Source organism: Onychomys torridus, chromosome 7, assembly GCF_903995425.1.
Source record: "Onychomys torridus chromosome 7, mOncTor1.1, whole genome shotgun sequence".
Taxonomy (NCBI): Eukaryota; Metazoa; Chordata; class Mammalia; order Rodentia; family Cricetidae; genus Onychomys; species Onychomys torridus.
The window spans coordinates 12180817-12189291 of record NC_050449.1 but is presented as its reverse complement, the minus strand read 5'-3'; positions in this window follow the sequence as shown (position 1 = coordinate 12189291).

Here is an 8475-nt window from a genome sequence, read left to right as displayed (position 1 = left end):
AAGACTTTGAACAGATATAAGCCTCCAAATCCTGAGTAACTGACCATCAACGACATAAATGTGAGTACTTGAAATGACTAGAGAACAATGGGGCTCCTATTGAGGTTCAGTGTGGACCTCTGCAGTCTCATGTCCCTGGCATTTCACATCCACATTTTTTACAGCATCAAATAACTCCCAAATGTTAGGATTTCATATGTTGGAAACTTCCCTCATCAGTCCAATAGGAACTATAGGTAGGGCTAGTTGAATTCTATGTGCCCAGTTCAAATCCCCAAGGACAGAAGTCAGGGCTTGTTTCTAGGGCCAAATTCTCTATACTTTCTAGATTGCTTATCATCCCAATATGCCAACATGCAACTTTCTCTTAAGCTTTAGGACCTTTCAGTACGGTCTAACCTGAGCCATTATCATCACCTATCATCATCATTTCACAAACTGTCTTGTGAACCACATGCTCAAACACAGTTTCCCTAACCAACTGACAAAACCTTCAAAGATTTGGATGAAAGCTGTTTATGGTTTATCAATAAACCCTCACAGGTTTTGACAACATGGTAACTGCTGGGTAAGTAGATAGTGAACAGAACAAACTCACATCCTTCAGGAATGTATCAGTCCATCTTCTCAAAGACATCTGTCAGGACAAGTATCCTTAAGTAGAACTAAGTCCACAGCGGAGTTGAAGGCAGTCCTTACAGGGACAGTCTAAGAATTTCCATGTTGGCAGAAGCCACTATATCATGGGGGGGCATACATAAATAGATACCCCAAGAAGCTCAGGGGTGTTAGGGAAAATACATGGACTTCAAGGAAAAGAATTTATTCTTGGCACACTCGGAGAGCTGAGCCCAGTAATGAAGTGTTAACAAGTACCAGCACAGATCAGAGTCTGCTGACTACATACTTCTTGGTTAATAGTGTGAAAATAGGATTGTGGGGATGTTAAATCTGTTTATTTTATAAAGCTAAAGTGCCTTTTAAGATTATTGATTCCTTAGGGAGATTCTCAGCACAGAGTATTCTAGTATATTAGGTACTCCAGACTAATTGTCCTGGTCTTAATTCTATTTCAAACTGAATTTTCCCATACTTTTGTTTCAGTGTTGGGAATAGAATGGAGGGCCCTATACATATGAGACAAAGTCTGTTATATCCCCAGCCCCCAAAGAAGCCATTTCTTAATTGTATTTAGAAGCTAAAAATTAAGATGTCCTAAAAATTCAGACAACCTCTTATTCCTGAAATACTTTTTTTTTATTAGAAAAAGCTAATAATGTCAAGGTCCAGAGTGTCTAAACTCTGCCATTCACTCACTAAACCACAGGAATATTGGAGGTGAGGTATACAAGTCAATGACCAGAGCACATCACTATATGTAATAATATAGTACAACTACCTTCAAACTACACTTTATCAGCAAAGTTAGTTTGAATATATATGTTATATTCTCTTATATATAAGTCCCATTATAGTATTTAATTCATATATTATAATAAATATGTATTATGGTTATATCATTTATTAAGCATATTTATAGTTATCATAATATATGTTTAATTATTTGTACAATATTAAATATATAGATTTACTTTATGTAAATATAGTTATATGGGTTATAATATCTTTGGTCTACATAAATGTATTTGCATGTTAAATTTTGTTTTATATGTACATACACAATAATTTTTGCTTATTCTCCAAATTATTTTCTGGAAAGTTTTTGTTCTATGCCTCCCTTTCTTCCTTGGACAATTCACAGGATTCACTGTTAGGATTTTCTCTTTAGTCTTCCAGTTAGTCACCATCACTCACTGTGTTTCAAAGCCAGACAGTGATTCCAAGTGTGCCATGTATGCCCAGGCTCAGACTCTACTGCATAGTGAGCAGCATCCCCACACCTTCCCATCTCTCTCTAGCTTTTGTTTAGTCTCAAAGCCTGCCATCCCCTGAGGTAAGCAAAAGCACTTTCAGGAGCATACATTAAGGCTACATGTCACTGGCATCCACTTGTGAGTCCTGCTGAAATAACAAAAAGTTCTAGTTGAAAACTTATGGAGCAGATAAAATTATACAAACACATCAGTTATGCAGTTATTTGTGGAGACACTTTTCAGACACCACAAACACCTTTTCCAGTATCACTGAGCTCCAAAGTCTTTTATTCTGCCCTTTCTTCTGCTTCTTTTTTACTTAATAAACCAGGAAAATGAAGAATACTACTATTGAAAATAAGTTATTAAAAGTTATTTATTAAATTATTTAAAAATTAACAAATTTACTTTATTTTGTGTTGTTTATTGTTTAAAGTTATATGCACAAATGTAATCCTGTATCACTGACAAGCTGCCATTTCTCTTTACACAAAATCGTCCTTATACATCCTTTTCAGTCAAAATACTTACCAGTGTATTTTTTTGTGATGGATCCCAAATCACTGAGCTCAAGTAATTACCAGAATTGTGGAAAAGCATCACATGTCAAAGTGTTCACATATTTACCACCAAGAGAACGAGAGTGGCAGTGGGTGCTTTTCATTTTGTACTTTGAATGTTCTACATTGTAGACTTTCCTTTTTGTAATATCAGTATAACAAAGATGGTGGCAATGATCACCAAACTTTAACTCTCTGAGGATATTTTTTTTAAATACAATTTATTACTGTTTCAGTTTCATCTTGCTGCTGTGATAAGAGCATTTTGACAAAAAGCATTTTTGGGAAGAGGAGTTTATTTTAGCTTTGACTTCCAGAGGAATGGAATCCATTATTGCAGTGAGGAAAGTATGTCAACAGTAAGGGGAAGCATGGAGGCAGGGGCCAGTGGGGGAGGGAGGGAGCTGGAAGACCACATTTTTGTTCACACTCAGAAAACAGCTCACGCATTGGAAGTAGGGCCAAGCTAAAACCCCTCATAGCTATACCTTAGTGACGTACTTCCTCCAGAAATGCTTTACCATCTAAAGAGTCCATAACTTTCCCAAGTAGCTTGAACATCTGGGAGCCAAATATCCAAACACATGAGCCTGTGAATGACATTTCTCTTTCAAACTCTCAGAATTCTGCATGTCTGGCAAGTGTTCTTTTACAGAAAATGAGTAATTATAAAGAAGAACTACAAGCTGGGCGGTGGTGGCGCACACCTTTAATCCCAGCACTCAGGAGGCAGAACCAGGCAGATCTCTGTGAGTTCAAGGCCAGCCTGGTCTCCAAAGTGAGTTCCAGGAAGATGCAAAGCTACACAGAGAAATCCTGTCTCAAAAACAAAACAAAACAAAAACAAAGAAGAACTACCCTAAAGAGCCCAGGTGCAAAATCAAACTCACGTCTTATTGCCCTGATCTTCCATGGCTGTGATAATCACAGCTGCAACATTGAAAGTACAGCATTCTCAGCTGAAGAATCATGAAAGCAAATAATTGAATTATCATAAGTTTACTCTCAAGCAAGATCCACATTTGTGAGCAGGGCGTCTCACTTCAAACTTCCAAAGCACAGTCTTTTCTACATTTTGAAACTATGGACTTTTAATAGGAGCAACAAAGAGACACAAAGACATTCATTACAACAAGGTAAATAATAGGAAGTCAAATGTTTTTCATTCATATCTACTCTATGTATTCATACCAAAGTTCTTAGAGGCACACATTAGCACCAGGACATCCAGTTAAGAGCAAAAGTTCTCAGCTATGGAACACAGGTTTTCATGACAAGAAATGAGTTTACTGGCAGTTTAATCTGAACTGGATTGGGAATAAAGGGTGGCAGAAGCCATATGCTTGCAGACTCATGATTAGTTTGTTTTTGTTTTCACTTGCTTAGGCAAGGTGTCTTGTTTACTATAAACCATTCCAATACAGGAGATGAGAAAAAAAATTCTAGTGATCTCACACTGCCAACGGAACCTTAGGAAAGACACCACTTGTGATGGCAGCACTTGCTTTTTGTTTTATGGCTGAGACCATGGGGAATGCACTCAAGGTTTCTGGCAAAAGCTTGAAAGGAGTCAGAGCATCTTTGTGAGGGAAATAGCTTTATCTGTGGATACTAGTGTTTGCTAAGCCTGCATCAAAATGGGTTGACCCTCTGACTTGTCAAATAGGAGGGTAAATCAGCTCCACAGTTTAGCAATGTTGCTGTCTCACTCATGTGTCTGGTAGCTAAGAGGCACAGCATTCATGTATGCCAACAGCATACAATAGCTACACTAATGGTGTTTCTAAGACTTCAGACCTGATTTATCTGAGCTATCACCTGCCCAAGGCCAGCTTAAGACATCTAATATTTGCAGAAGGCATTCTGGTGGGCAAGTTAAATGCTCCTCCTTCTAGACTCCTTGGATCATCAGGAAGCAATGTACTTGGACAAAATTATCTGTGTTCTCCACAGAACCTCCTCCCTGATTGATGATTCCAGGCTTTGCCCTGAGTCTTTGCAGGAAGTGGATATGAAACAGTTCCTCAATGTCTGCTGCTTTGTAGAGCTGTTGCAGACAGTGCTTGCAAATACGAGTTCTTCAGAAATTCATCTCATTTGATGCAATTCCACAAAAGGTTTGCTTCTGCTTGTAAATGTGTGTGCCTTCTTTGGTCTGAAGTGAATATCGGGTAACTAATGAGGTTTCTTTTTCGCCTGGGGTTTCAGGAAACTTGGAGCTAAATTCTTGCATACATTGTACATACTTTAGAAATTAACTCACCTCAGGCAATATTCTTCATGCTTTTCTTAGGTAGTTTCTCTCTTCCAGTCACCATGTACCCAACTTATATGCTACACTTAGAAGCAACTTTAAAAGCTTGTTGTGGAATATTTGTTTACATTGTAAAGATACATCTCTGTCTACAGTGCCTTCTGATTGGTTGAATAAAGAGCTAAATGTCCAATAGGTAGACAGGAGAGAATAGGTGGGACTTCTTGGGAGAGAGAGGACTCCAGGAAAAGGAGAGGCTGAAATACCAGCAAGACAAGGAAGAAGTCAGATATATGGTACAGAAGAGAGGTAATTAAGCCATATGGCAGAATGCAGACTAATAAAAACAGCTTAATTTAAGTTATAAGAGCTAGTTGGAGAAGAGCCTAAGCTAAGCCCAAGCTTTCATAATTAATAATAATTCTCGGGGTCATTATTTGCAGTCTAGGGGGCCAAGAAAGTCCAAGCATGCCTGGAGTTTCTCTCTAAGTTCATCTGATGCTGTCCATTTGAAAAGTCCACTGTGAGCCTATGATCCACAGGAGAGATTTTCTGTTTGAGAGTTTGCCAAAGCAGTGAAGAGAGGTTGGTTGTTCTTTTCTGCATCCCAAGAATCAGTCTCAGACTTTATGAAGTGGTCAACCATTTCTAAACCCAGACTGGAATAGTCTCCTCGATTCATCCCAGCCCAAATCCTCAGCCGATATTTAACTGCAACCTCAGCATCACAATCAATCCTTTTTCACTCCCTTCTCATTTCAGCTCTTCCCCTTTCCATGAAAGGACATCTGATGCTGCCACTCTTGATTCTAATTATATATATTTTTAAATTTTGGGTTTCCTCTGTGTCCTTTAGCTTACAAGTAAGAAAGCATCTTAAAGTCCACTGTATCATGGGACAGGAACATTCTTCCTTAGGCTTCAATGGCATCTGCATGCATCACTTTACTGAAAGATTTCTGCTGCATGGCTTCATGTTTCTAAAGTGTCACATGGTTCTGTGCTCTACTTCCTGAGTGGCTGAAGTAGACTGCAGAACTGTGTAATACTTTAAAACAATGTAGTACTTTCACAGGACTTTTAGCAAGCTGCAGACTACAGACTTTCGCCATCTTATTTTTAGTTGAATAGGTTGTGGTAACACCTTTCTCTTCATCTCTCCATCATCACTGAGGCCTGAACTGACGATCTAACTTTTATGTGTACTACAACATATTGAATACTCATGAACTGGAAAATAACATGTGATCCTCAGGGGCTCTGTAAATTGTAAATCCCAACGAGAGTACTGTATATTAGAACCGGTGTGACAAACTGTTGCAGGCTGTCTCTCGTCCCTGGTTTACAGTCAGAGCAGAAGGAAAGCAGAGAAGAGATATAGAATCCTCTCCTTTTTGAAAGGAAGACCTTTGATCCAGAAGACCAGTTAGAGGAAACCATTTAAGAAGCTCCATGGTTCTCTAATAAAGCCACCACAAACATAGCAAACATGGCAGGGAAGGAGGATCCAGAAGAGGAAAGGCTCAAGTATGTTTGTCATATTCTCTAGAAGGACAGCCTGAGGTGAGATTAGGAAAAACAACATGCAAAGAAAGGAAAGAGGATCATGGAGAAGAGACTGACTGATGTAGTGCCTAGCACCTCCTGGTCTCCAGATACAAGAAACTCCTGATGAGCAGTCACAGGCGCTTCCTGTAAAGAGAAGAGTGAGTGTGCATGCTTGATGTCATAGCATGGAGATAGACACAGACAGTAAGATACACAAGCCTGACTTTACTCTAATAAAACTTTATTTACAAAAATAAGTACTGGGACTCCCATCTAGACCAGAGGTGAGTGCCTGGGATTATAGCCAGATAGGCAACTGCCCTTGGGTCCCACTGCTGGACACAGGCCACTCCAGGAGGACCTGACAAACTTAGCCCCAGTTTCCTTCCAATCTGCAGCGGACCCTGCAGGAAGGCACCCCTTTTCCAAGACTGCAGGCAGACACTGCGGTCTCCACACCCTGCCCCCACACCCATCTGCTGGAGACCCCAGCCACTTCCTGAGAATCAGAGACCAGCCCAAATCTTCCATCCTGCCCTGGAACTCCCATCTGGACCAGAGACCAGAGGAACTCCCATCTGGACAAGAGGAGCTCCCATCTGGACAAAATAAGGAGACATTTGGGACTTCCTGAGACTCAGAGTCCAGCCCCCCAGCTTCTATCTGGCCAGCACCCTCATCTGGACCAGTGCTCCCATTTGGCCCAGAGCTTCCATCTGGACCAGAGAGAGGCTCCCTAAATCTGTCAACTCTCTCTGGACCAAGTACACTTATAAGACCAAGAACGAACACAAGAGGAGATGGGCAGACGTCAAGGCAAAAGTAAATACAATGAAATAAAGAGCAATACAGCATCACCAGAACCTAGCCCTTCTCCAACAGCTAGACCTGAACATCATGGAATGGAAGAAGAAGAAGAAAACAACCTTATAAGTAACATCATGAAGAGGCTAGAGCCTTATATAGAAGAAATCAAAAATAAAGTAGAGGAACAGGCAAACAAAAAATGGGAAGAATGCTATAAAAAACTAGAGGAAAGGACAATTAAAGCAGAAGAAAACAATAAATCCTTGAATGAAAATCATGAAAAAAGCAAGGGAGACAATCCAAGACCTGAAGACAGAAATAGAAAAAATGAAGAAGACACTAGCAGAAGGAATGTTGGAAATAGAAAATCTGAGTAAACAAACAGGAACTTCAGAGACAAGTATAACCAACAGAACGCAAAAGATGGAAGAGAGGATCTCTGGCATTGAAGATACAGTAGAAGAAATAGATTCATCAGTCAAAGAAAACACTAAAACCAACAAAGTCATGACCCAAAATGTCCAAGAAATTTGGGACACCATGAAAAGACGAAGGAAAAGAATACCAACTCAAAGGCACAGAAAATATATTTAACAAGATCATAGAAGAAAACTTTCCCAACTTAAAGAAGGAAATGCCTATGAAGATACAAGAAGCCTATAGAACGCCAAACAGACTAGACCCCCCAAAAAGTCCCCTCACCACATAATAATTAAACAACTAAACGTACAGAATAAAGAAAGAATTTTAAGGGCAGCAAAGGAAAAAGGCCAAGTGACTTATAAAGGCAAACCCATCAGAATAACACCCGATTTCTCAATGGAGACTTTGAAAGCCAGAAGGACCTGGACAGATATAATGCAGACAATAAGAGACCATGGATGCCAGCCTAGACTAATATACCCAGCAAAACTTTCAGTCATCATAGATGGAGTGAACAAGACCTTCCAAGAAAAAACCAGATTTAAACAATACTTATCCACAGACTCAGCCCTACAGAAAGCACTAGAAGGAAAATTCCAACCTAAGGAAGGCAGATACATCCATGAAAACACAGGCAATAGATAACACCACAGCAGTAAACCCCAAAGAAGAGAAATACACACACACTACCACCAAAAAATAAAAATAACAACAGGAACGAACAATCGCTGGTCATTAATATCCCTTAATATCAATGGACTTAATTCACCTATAAAAAGACACAGACTAACAGAATGGATACGAAAACAGGACCCATCTTTCTGCTGCATACAAGAAACATACCTCAAATTCAAAGACAGACACCTCCTAAGAATAAAAGGCTGGGAAAAGACCTTCCAATCAAATGGTCTTAAGAAGCAAGCTGGTGTAGCCATCCTAATATCTAGCAAAATAGACTTCAAAATCAATCAATCAAAATCAATCAAAAGCGATGATGAAGGACATTATA